Genomic DNA, 12,331 nt, shown 5'->3' on the forward strand with positions numbered 1-12,331 from the left:
GTTGGAGCTAACCCCAGGAACAACTCTTGCTGTGTAGATAGACCTCCCCTGAGCTAGAGCAGTAGCCTGACCTGTTCAACAGGGGCCTGTCCCACTCCCTGGGGCACTCATAGGTCCTGGGGGTCATAGAACCTCCTTCTAAACACAGATACACATACAGAACTGCCCAGAGGGAGGGTGAAGGCCAGCCCCCAGGGCCTGGAGTGTAGGCCAAGGACCCACACAGGCTACGGCAGTCAGAGGCTGTCTGGTGGGCCGAGCCAGCCAGGCACGAGGGTCAGGCCGCATGGGCTGCCTCGTAGTCGCCGCCTTTGTGGCCTGGGTGTGGCCCACTTACCTGCTGCTTTATGGGAGGATCCTACCGGGGGATTTGTGCCGGGGGCTTGTTGCCAGGTCCTGGCACAGAAAGGGCTCAGCGAGTGGGACTTAGAAGAGACCAAGGTGTGAGGGTCCAGCCGATCTTGGGATTCTTCTGCCCAAGGACGTGGTCCCCTCCCCCAAACCACCAGCCTCGTTTGTAGCTCCTGTGATCAAACCTGCAAAGGCCCCAAACCCTTTATTCACACAGACGCAACAGTGGCTGCCTTTTCCCTGGGCTGCTGGCAGATGGCTCTGGCTCTGAGCAGCCCACGTTCTGTCCCCACCCTGGGACAGCAGTCCAGGCCTTTGCTTGTTGGTGTCTGCAGGGAGCTTAGCGCCAAACACAGGCTGTCCTGCACCGGGGGCTCCCACACACAGGACTGGTGGGGACTGGAGTGCGCCCCGAGCCAGGAGGGCCGGGACGATCTGAGGGGATTCAGGCGGGGCTGCCGCAGGGCCGGGGCCTGGGCTTCTGCCGCCTCCTCTGTGCCTCCTGGGCAGGTGGGGAGCAGAGGCCTGGCGGGGGTGGAACACAGGCTCCCCGGGGGGGCAGGACACCTGAGCCGTGAGCCAGTGTGACTGGCGTGGTACTGAGAGCCCATTCTCACAGACAAGGAGCCCTGCTTCCACAGGGGGCCCTGCAGCTGCCAGGGACCGGGCGTGGGCATCGGGGGGAACGGCTCCTGCCCTGCTGGCCAGCCCTCTCCGGATGCTGTTTCTAAGCTTCTGAAGCCGCCTGTCCTTGACTTGGGCTGTGCGGAGGCTTCTCAGGGGCTTCCTCCCCGGCCTTGGCAGGACCGGCTGAGCTGAGGGACTTCCTGGCGGGAGGGAAAGATCCCCAGGCCTTGACCCACCCCCGCCATCAGGCATGTGGTGGGACCAGGCTCCCAGCTGGCCCAGACACAGCCCAGCCCTTAAGGCAGAAGGCCACCGCCCTCCAGGGTGCTAACCACCCGGCCCCCTGACCTGATAGGGCTGGGGAGGGGGGCGCCGGCAGGCGGGTGTGAGCTGTGGAAGCCACCTCTGGAGAGTGGGAGGGAGGAGGCCGAGGGTGTGACGGGGGTGGTGTGGCCCCGGGCCTCCGCGTGCCCTCACCTGGCCTCTGACGCTGCCCCTCACCCCTCCCCTGCCCACCTTGGGACCGGAGGCTGGTGGAGCCTTCCCCCAGTTCCTTCCTGCCTTCCCTCATGTTGGGCATCTGTGGAGCCTCCCCTGCTGGCGTGTGTGTCTGCACCACGTGTGCCAGGCGTGAGGGCCCCGGGAAGCAAGGCACGGTCTCCTGAGGGGGGGTGGCCTTGAGCCCCGGAGGCCAGGACTGCAGGGGTGGCTTGAAGGAGCCCCTGCCCTTTGGCGTCTCCAGGGCGTCCGGTCAGCTCCCCGAAGGGAACAAGGCAGGAGCCCAAACAGCCAGGGGAGGAAGACGCCTGGGGTCAAGTCCTAGAGGGCCGCGCGGCACGCCCTTCCCGCTCACGGCGTTGTCCGGGCGCGAGGCCAGTGGCTGGGAAGCAGGGCGGCCAGCCACACCTGCCGCTCAGACCTGAGCGTCCCCCCAGGGCCTTATCCGGGCACCCACGCCTCCAGCTGGACAGCAGGTGGCCAGCCACTCAAGCTCACAGCCCTGTCCAAAGGGTCTCTCAGGTCCGGGGCGGTGAGGAACTAGAAGGAGACCCCAGAAGGGAGACGGTGTCCCCTGTGTGAGAACAGAGCTGAGCCACGGGCCCTCTGTGGTCTGTGGCTCAGGTTCTCTCGAAACCAGAGAAGAGCCAGCCAGGGTGTGCCCTGCCACATGCAGCAGCCCCTCCGCAGGTGTGCAGCCACTCCCCCAAGACTGAGAGGGACGAGGCTCACCGGGCTCTGGTTGAGCAAGTAGCGGTGGGGCCTTCACCTTCCTTCAGTAGCGGCTTCGTCAGCCCACCGGGGTCCCTAGGCAGGTGTGGGTTCCGACGCGGGCATGAGTGTGACAACACCTGGGTGAGGGGATGGTCACACCCCTCATCTGCGCCTGTTCAGAGCCCCACTGCCTGACTTGGGGACAAGGGATGAGTCCTTTCAGGGGCTCCCTCCCCTCCATGGATTCAAAGGGACCTCCTCGCTTCTGCGGAGAATGGGGCCAGAGGATGGGAGTGTGGGAGTGACTGGGCCTCTGGTGAGGGAGCGGGTGCAGGCTATCAGCAATTCCAGAATCGGCCACTCTCGGACCAGGCCCACACTGGCTTGGGGTGCTGCCCACCTCAGTGGGGTCACATGCTCTCCACTGCACCTTCCAGGGGCTCAGAGGCCCCTACCGTTCTAGTGGGCTGTCAATCACAGGCCCCTGCCTTCCACCCTTTGGCTGGGTGGGTGCCCAGCTAATCCAGCTGTGGTGCCCACCCTCCTGCCCATGGTGATTGAACTGGGAGCCCTGGGCCTGGGGAGCAAGTCGGGTGCTAACAGAGATTTGCCTCGGGGTGTCAGTCATCCCAAGAGCAATAAAAAACACCCAGACTACTCAGGGTGCACACCAGAGAGTGAAGGCGTCCCAGGGCAAGCAGAGCGAAGGGTGGAGAGAGGCAGAATTCCGAGAGCATTCTGGGATCTCCTGGGTCCAGCTGTAGCCGAAACTAAGCCCCTTGGACTTGCAAGTTATGTGGGCCCACAATTTCTTGCTTAAGTTGAGTTGGTTCTTGTCTGTCACAGCTGCAGGAGTTGTGAAATCCTCTTTCGTCTCCTCTCTGAAGCATTTAGGACTGTTCAGACTTTGCACGCACAGCGCTGGTTAATCTTTCCTTGCCTGGGGGAGAGTTGGTCATTCTCTTGGAGACTCTCCCTGTTGTACTCCCCATGACCCTTCCATCTCCCAGGCCGCCACTCCAGCTCCTGACCAGGGTGCTTCCCTGACCCACTTCCAACCTGCATAGAAGAGTCTCCTGGACGTCCGACCCTCTGAGAACACCTCAAGCCAGGCCCGTGGGGGAGAAGGCAGGACCTTCCTCGGCAGGACCCCCCGGGAGGAGGTTTCTGTCTGCGTAACTGTATGAGCTGAATGAAAAGCAAGTGGCAAAGCAGCCTGGAAATTCCCCTCGTTTTGCAAGAGAGGCAGGAAAGCCGAGCTCTTTAGAACGCAGATTGCAAAAGATTCCCTACCTAATCCCTTGTTGACACCCCGAGCCAGCCCTTGATATTATTTACTCGCATCTTTAAAACCACAATGAGGGGCTTCCCTGGTAGCGCAGTGGTTGAGAGTCCGCCTGCCGATGCAGGGGACGCGGGTTCGTGCCCCGGTCCGGGAAGATCCCACATGCCGCGGAGCGGCTGGACCCGTGAGCCATGGCCGCTGAGCCCGCGCGTCCGGAGCCTGTGCTCTGCAACGGGAGAGGCCACAACAGTGAGAGGCCCGCGTACCGCAAAAAAAAAAAAAAAAAAAACCACAATGAGGTATCACCTCACACCTGTCAGAATGGCCATCATCAAAAGGCAACAAATAACAAGTGTTGGCGAGGATGTGGAGAAAAGCAAGTCCTCGTGCACTGTTGCTGGGAGTGTCGATTGGTGCAGCCACTATGGGAAACAGCGTGGAGGTTCCTCAAAAAATTAAAATAGAGCCACCATATGATCCAGCAATTTCACTTCTGAGTATTTGTCTGAAGAAAACAACACTAAATAGAAAACATATATGCACCCCTATGTTTATTGCAGCATTATTTACAATAGCCAAGATATGGAAACAACCTATCGGCAGATGAGTGGATAAAGAAGATGTGCTACATATATACAATGGAGTATTACTCAGCCATAGAAAAGTATGAAATCTTGCCGTTTGTGACAACATGGATGGATTTTTTTTTTTTTTTTTTTGGCTGTGTTGGGTCTTTGTTGCTGTGTGCGGGCTTTCTCTAGTTGCGGCGAGTGGGGGCTACTCTTCGTTGCAGTGCGTGGACTTATTGTGGTGGCTCCTCTTGTTGTGGGGCACGGGCTCTAGGCGCATGGGCTTCGGTAGTTGCAGCACGCGGACTCAGTAGTTGCGGCACATGGGCCCTGGAGGGCACAGGCTTCAGTGGTTGTGGCACATGGGCTCAGTAGTTAGGGGGTGCGGGCTCTAGGGTGCGCGGGCTTCAGTAGTTGTGGCGCATGGGCTCAGTAGTTGTGGCTCGTGGCCTCTAGAACGAGGCTCAACAGTTGTGGCTCATGGGCTTAGTTGCTCCGCGGCATGTGGGATTTTCCTGGACTGTGGCTCGAACCTGTGTCCCCTGCACTGGCAGGTGGATTCTTAACCACCGTGCCACCAGGGAAGTCCCGACTCTTTTTTGTTTGTTTTTAGATTTTATTATTTTGGCTGTGTTGGATCTTAATTGCAGCACATGGGATCTTCGTTGAGGCATGTGGGATCTTTTGTTGCGGCGTGCAGTCTTCTCTCTAGTTGTGGCGTGCGGGTTTTCTCTCTCTGGTTGCGGCGCATGGGGTCCAGGGCGCATGGGCTCTCTAGTTGAGGCGGGCAAGCTCAGTAATTGTGGCACGCGGGCTTAGTTGCCCCGCGGCATGTGGGATCTTAGTTCCCTGACCAGCGATCGAACCCGCGTCCCCTGCATTGCAAGGCGGATTCCTTACCACTGGACCACCAGGGAAGTCCCAACATGGATGGACTTAGAGGTTATTATGCTGAGTGGAATAAGTCAGACAGTGAAAGACAAATACTGTGCGATTTCACTTGTATGTGGAATAAAAAGCAAAACAAATGAACAAACATATCAAAGCAGAAACAGACTCATAGATGCAGAGAACAAACTGGTGGTTGCCAGCGAGGAGAGGGGTGGGGGATGAGTGAAATAGGTGAGGGAGATTAAGAGGTACAAACGTCCAGTTACAAAATAAATGAGTCACAGGTATGAAACATACAGTGTTGGGAATATAGTCAATAATATTGTTGGGGCTTCCCTGGTGGCGCGGTGGTTGAGAGTCCGCCTGCTGATGCAGGGGACACGGGTTCGTGCCCCGGTCCGGGAAGATCCCACATGCCGCGGAGCGGCTGGGCCCGTGAGCCATGGCCGCTGAGCCTGCGCATCCGGAGCCTGTGCTCCGCAACGGGAGAGGCCACAGCAGTGAGAGGCCCGCGTACCGCAAAAAAAATAAATAAATAAAAAATAAAATAATAATACTGTAATAACTTTGTGTGGTGATGAAACGGAGCAGGACCCTATGGTCCTTGCCCACCATGTCCTCAGCCTGCCTTTTGTCTGTGGAAAAACTTTAGCCAAAGAATAAGTTTAATCAGAGAGAAGTGAGAAAATGCAGAAAAAAAGGAAACAGTCAAAGGAGACCAAATAATAATAGTTTAGTCATTAAGCAGAGTCAAATTCCTTTAGTTCCTTCTCCAGGGCTATAGATCATGTTCTGAGCCGTATCCTGTGAGCTGTTTTATAGATACTGAAACCCCCGCCAGGTGGAAGAAGTTAACTACATGATGACCAGGCTGTAGCCATGACATAAGCTGCCACAATTCCAAGAACTGGCCTCAAAGGAAAGGGAACAAACAGACCCTGGACCTGAAGATTAACCGTGCTTAAAACAATCAAGATGATGCCGGTCAGACCACCAAAGACTAATTTCAAGATGACTGTCAGAGTTGACTGTGCTGTTTCTACACGTAACCCCTCCGTCTGTCTATAAAAGCTCTTGCCCCCGGTTGCGGGCAGCGGAGGGAGTCGGCCTTTGGACAGGTGCCACCCCCACACCAGTTGCTGGCATCCAAAATAAAGAAACTTTCCTTTCCACACGTTGCCTCTTTATTGGCTTTTGAGCAGGGAGCAGCTGGACCCCACTTTTGGCTACAGTGACCGATGGTAACTAGACTTATGCTGGGCATCATTTTGTAATGTATAGAAATATTGAATCGCTACGTCGTTCACCTGGAACTAACCTAGTGTTGTAGGTCAATTATACATCGGAAACAAACTCATAGAAAAAGAGATCCGATTTGTGGTCACCAGAGGCAAGGGGTGGGGGGAGGGGGAATTGGATGAAGCTGGTCAAAAGGTACAAACTTGCAGTTAGAAGTGCTGGGGATGTAATGTACATGATTAGTATGTTCAACTGCTGAACCTTACGTACGGAAGTTGCTAAGAGTAAATCCTAAGAGTTCTCAGTACAAGGAAAAAAGCGTTTTTTCCTTTTTCTTTTCTTTTGTATCTATATGAGATGATGGATGTGCATTAAACGTACTGAGGTCGTCATTTCATGATGTGTGGGAGCCTAATCATTATCCTGCACACCTCACACTTGTCCAGTGCAGACATCAATTGCATCTCAATAAAACTGGAAGAAAAAAAGAGCATTTGCTTTCAAAGCATATATGTATGTATGATGGTATAGAAATATGTGGTCATATGTAAATACAGAGATGCAATAAAATATTAAACGCATTAAAAGAAAGAAAAAGAGGGCTTCCCTGGTGGCGCAGTGGTTGAGAGTCCGCCTGCCGATGCAGGGGACACGGGTTCGTGCCCCGGTCCAGGAAGATCCCACATGCCGCGGAGCGGCTGGGCCCGTGAGCCATGGCCGCTGAGCCTGCGCGTCCGGAGCCTGTGCTCCGCGGCGGTAGAGGTCACAACAGTGAGAGGCCCGCGTACCGAAAAAAAAAAAAAAAAAAAAAAAAAAAGAAAGAAAAAGAATAATGTTGGAGGCATCTCTCGCAGTTCCCAATTACAAAACTTATTACAAAGCTACGCTAATTGAGGCAAGGTGGTGCTGGATATTCAAGACACATGGATCGATGGAACAGAATCACAGGCTCAGGATGACACTCTTACATTTAGGATTAATGGATTTTTGGCAAGGTGCCAAGACAATTCAACGTTGAAAGAATAATCTTTTATACAACTGAATATCCACATGCAAAAGAACAATGTTTGACCCCTACATCATACCATATACAGAAATTAACTCAAAAGTGCATCGTAGACAAATTTAAGAGTTAAAACTATGACATTCTTGGAAGAAAACGTAGGATTAAATCTTAACAGTCTAAAAGCATAAGCAACAAAAGGAAAATTAGATAAACTGGACTGTATCAAAGTTAAAGACTTCTGTGCTTCAAAGGACATTATCAGGAAACTGAAAGGACAATCCATGGAATGGGGGGAAATGTTTGCAAATCATCTATCTGATAAGGGACTTGTATCCAGAATATATAAAGCACTCTCACAGCTTTACAATAAAATGACAAGTAACCCAATTAAAATTGGGCAAAATATTGAGTAGACATTTCGTAACCGAGCAGGACCTATGGGACCTTCTTGGAGCAGACCCCCGCCACACACACACACATGTCCTCTGCCTGCCTCTTGTCTGTAGAAGAACTTCAGTCTCCTAATCCTTCCCTGAGTTCTAAAGAGTAAATTTAATCAGAGAAGTGATAAAATTCAGAAAGAAAGGAAAACAGTCAAGCAAGACAAAATAATAATAGTTGACCTAGGACCTTTAGTTCCCCCTCAAGGACCATAGAGACTATTCTGAGCCATGTCCTTGAGCTGATCTGCAGATGCTGTAACCCACACCAGCTGGAAGAAGTTAACTGTCTGCTGCCCACAAGCCCATAGACCTCAGACCAGTTGGAACCAGAAAGTTGATGATGTTGACTCCCGGTTACCTCACTACCAGCCAATCAGGAGAATGTCCACAAGCTGACCACTCACCACACAACCCTGTCCCTCACCCTGTTTTTTAAAACCTTTCCCTGAAAGCCTTCGGGGGGTTTGGGCCCTTTAAGCACTAGCCGCCTGGACTCTTTGCTTGACGGCTGCATGAACTCTTTGTCTAAGTTTTTTAAAAATTGGTTTTACTGGGGACTTCCCTGGCAGTCCAAGACTCCGTGCTTCCGATGCAGGGGGTGTGGGTTCGATCCCTGGTCAGGGAGCTAAGATTGCACGTGCCACGCAGCCAAAAAAATTTTTTTAATTTGTTTTACTATCTTTGCATGTCACAGAAACAACCAAATTTTTTTGTCAGTTGCATCGTTCTTATTTTGACCCTCATCAGACCTCTTACATTTGAAAATGTTAGGTAGTAGATTAGCCACACCCACTGAGTCTCTCATCTTTTGTTTCCCCTGAGGCTCTGCCATCAGCCACAGGAGAAAGACTGAGCCTTCAATGGAGGATAGCCCCAGAGTCCCTGAGAAAAAGTTGGGACCATGTCCTTCAAACTATTGACCTATCCGAGGATGGACATTCGGATGACCTTTGGATACCTCGAGGCGGATTCCCCATTTCCAGCCTCTCATGGAGAAGAAGCCCATGCTTTGGACTGCTCACCCCAAACCCAGCTAACCAGAAACTGATAACAGGACAGCGTGAGCAGGTGAGGGAAATGCTTCCGTGGTCATTTGCCTGAACACCATTGATGTTGTTTCAATGCTCTGTTTCCTGGTATTAAAAAACAAAAATTCAACCAACTAAAATTTGAAGGTCTAATTGGTGTTACTGACCAATTAATGAATTGGGCGGCATGCCATCCAGCAAGTGTAGGGGAGTTCCAAAGGGCTCCAGAAAGGGGAAGATTTTTAAAAGCAAGACAAAAAACTCATGAACAAAAAAGACGATGTCAGGCTTAGGTCACCTACTTATGGGGGATGGAAGGGGTCATTGTGGCGGATGACTTCCTCTTACTCTGTGGGTGGAGAGGGCCCTTGTGGCAGGTAACCTCATTGGTGCCGACCAGAGAATTCCTGACTGACCAGTTAAGACTGCATTTCTGGGGGAGGTCGAAGCTTCAGTGAGGGTTGGTGTTAAGCCCTGGTTTAGTGGCCTGGCCGAGCATAAGTGATTCCCTTTGGGGGCTGTGGCTTTCTTTTTAACATTGGGTACGGTACGTAAAGAAGCCCTTTCTCTCTCCTCAAGCTATCTGTAACCCATAGTCATCTAGTAGACTCTTTTTGTAAACTGAAACGCAGCCTTTTAAAATGACACCTGCGGGCTTCCCTGGTGATGCAGTGGTTAAGAATCTGCCTGCCAGTGCAGGGGACACGGGTTCAAGCCCTGGTCAGGGAAGATCCCACATGCCGCGGAGCAACTAAGCCAGTGCACCACAACTACAGAGCCTGCGTGCTACAACTACTGAAGCCCGTGCGCCTCGAGCTCGTGCTCCGCAACAGGAGAAGCCACCGCAATGCGAGGCCCGCGCACCTCAACGAAGAGTAGCCCCTGCTCGCCGCAGCTAGAGAAAGCCTGCGCACAGCAACAAAGACCCAACGCAGCCAAAATTAAATAAATAAAATATATTTTACAAAAACAAGCAATACAGAAATGTCTTACTTAAAAAAAAAAATGTATCATGCTGGTATCTCCAGTGTTGTTTAGCGCGTGCCCTTCCGGGTTGTCCGATTCTGACTTCTTTGGGTCCCTGCCGTTCATTGTCTGTGAGCTATTTTATAGCTCTGTAAATTGCCAGTGACCAACAGCAACGAAAATACTTCCTTTTTATAGACATGCAAATACATTTGGTCCAGTAGAGGTTTACTTGTATTTTTCCTGTGAAAAAAGCCGATCTCCATCTATTTTAAAGTTTATTTTAGCATTCCTTTACTCCATATAAATTTGTGGTTTTCGAACCTCTTTTTTTGAATTTGTAACCCCTTTCCTGGTTCTCTCATTAGTTAATGAGTTAAGTAAACCTTTGACACACTGTACTAGTTTTCTAGGAGTGTTGGAACAAATTACCACAAATCCGGTGTCTTAAAACAACAGAAATTTATTCTATCACAGTGCTAGAAGTCAGAAGTCTGGAATCAAGATGTTGGCAGGGTTGGTTCCTTCTGAGGGCTGTCGGGAGGATCTGTTCCAGGCTCCCGTCCAGCTTCTGGTGGTGCCAGCCATCCTCGGTGTCCCTTGGCTTGTGGCCACATCCACAATCTTTGCCTCTGTCTTCACATGGACTTTTCCTCTGTGTCTCCGATCTCCTTCTCCCTTCTCATGTAAGTACACCAGTCATTGGATTTAGAGCCCATCCTCATTCAGGATGATCTCAACTAGGGAGCCTTAACTTAATTACATCTGTAACAACCCTATTTCCAAAGAAAGTCACATCACAGATTCCAGAGGTTAGAACTTGGACAAACCTTTTGGGGGAACGTTGTTCCCATCATGTCTGTGTGTCATGCTTCTTAATATACACCTGCACTCTTTTTCTTTAAGGGCAGCTTGAAGATTCAAGGCCCTGGAAACACAGGGTGCTGGGAGATTGTGCAGATATGCTTGGGGGTGGGGGATCCACTGGGGGAGACTGGAGGAGACTGTGTCTGGGGTGTGAGTAGAACGGGAGTGGTGGTCACTGCGGGAAGGTTTCCTTGGTGCCCCTGGGGCCCAGCAGTCCCAGTCTGAGGGAACTGACCCCATACAGCACCGCCAGGGGTGGGGTACCCCTGATTCAGTCCAGGGGCTTGTGTCCTGCCATGCAGAGGGAGGACCTGCAGCCCTCAGCCCTGGTGGGAGCCCAAGCTAGTACCAGGGTCCTCTGATGTGGAAATAGGTCAGAGTTCATTCCTTTGTTCATCTGGGGGCTGGGAAACAGCTATAAACCCTCCTCCCACCCCCATTCCCAGCCCAGGGCAGTTGATGGCCCAGGCTTCCAGTGCCATCTGTACCTGAGTACCCGGTCAGCGCATCCTGCTACCTTGCACCTTGCTTTTGTCCCTTCTCAGATGTCCTGGAGGCATTCCTGTGTCAGCTACACCTACCCTATCTCCTGGAACTGGTTCATTAAATGTTATGGGGTTAGGTGGGGAGGTCCAATGTGTACAACTGGAAACTTTCCGGAAAGCCTGGCCCTGGGAGGGGCTCCAGATCCACTCTGTCAGGCCCTGGCCTGGACACTAGGACACAGCAGTGGAGATGAGAGGTCACATTCTTGTCCTCCTGGCAAGGCAGGCAAAAAATCAGCGCCTGAATACAGCCATCTGTATTCAGCCAGGGTATGGAGCCCAGCATTTGTTACACTGGGGACAATGGGAACGAGGTGATTCAGGACATTGAGGTACATCGCAGCAGAAGGGAAGGAAGGAGGCACAGGCCTGCCTGGGCCCAGGGATACCCAAACGAGCAGGCACCATTGGGAGGAGGAGCCATGTGAGGGGGGAGGGGTCGTGTGGGAGGGGAGGGGCCACGTGGGAGAGGGAGGGGCCACGTGGGAGGAGAAGGGACTGACAGGAGAACCGCCAGGTGGGACCAGACTTCAAGGAGAAAGCTTCCTGAGGCATCAATGTGAAGGTGGGGTCCTAGTACGTGTGGGGTAGGGGACACGAGGCCCAGGGCATCCACTGCAGAATGGCCAGGCCACAGGAGCACTCGGGACAAACCCCTGTCCCCGACCCTGAAGGCGTGAGCTTCGCAGAGGTTAGCACATGGCTGGCTGGTGGATCTGCCCTTGAAGAAGTTATGCGGAGTGGGACCAGGGGCTGGTGGAACGTCGGAAAGGGGGCCGCGACGGCCAGAGGAGAGAACCTGAGCGAGTGGGTGCTACCTGTCAGGGTGACAGGGAAGCAGACGAGGGGAGGGGAGAGAAGGTTTGGCATCAGCTGGGATGGCCATTGAGCAGAGAGGACGGGCCCTGCCCTCCCAGAGGGCGGCAGGAGAGGAGGGGCGGGAGAGGCTGGCAGGCCAGTGACGGAGGCAGAAGCTTTCTCCGCGGGCCTTGCCTCCCCTGTGCGCCCTGTTCACGGCGTGGTTACTGAGTGTCCACCTCCCCGGCCGCCCACCCGCACACAGCAGGTGCTCGCATCAGTGGCGTAGATCCAGGTGAACAGCAGGCATTGCATGGATAGGGAGCTCTATTAGCTTGTGACTTATGACCTCATTTTGCAGCGAGGAAAATGAGGCTTGAGCAGTTAGAGAGATTCACCCTAATCCGTGGCACGGAAATGCTGGGCCGGACTGGCCGCCCCTCCCCCTCCCCAGGTCCAGCTCCAGCCCTCGGCGCTGACCTCCTAGTGGGGTCCCTTCTCTCT

The sequence above is a fragment of the Phocoena phocoena genome, chromosome 17, assembly GCF_963924675.1.
Source record: "Phocoena phocoena chromosome 17, mPhoPho1.1, whole genome shotgun sequence".
NCBI classification, from domain to species: domain Eukaryota; kingdom Metazoa; phylum Chordata; class Mammalia; order Artiodactyla; family Phocoenidae; genus Phocoena; species Phocoena phocoena.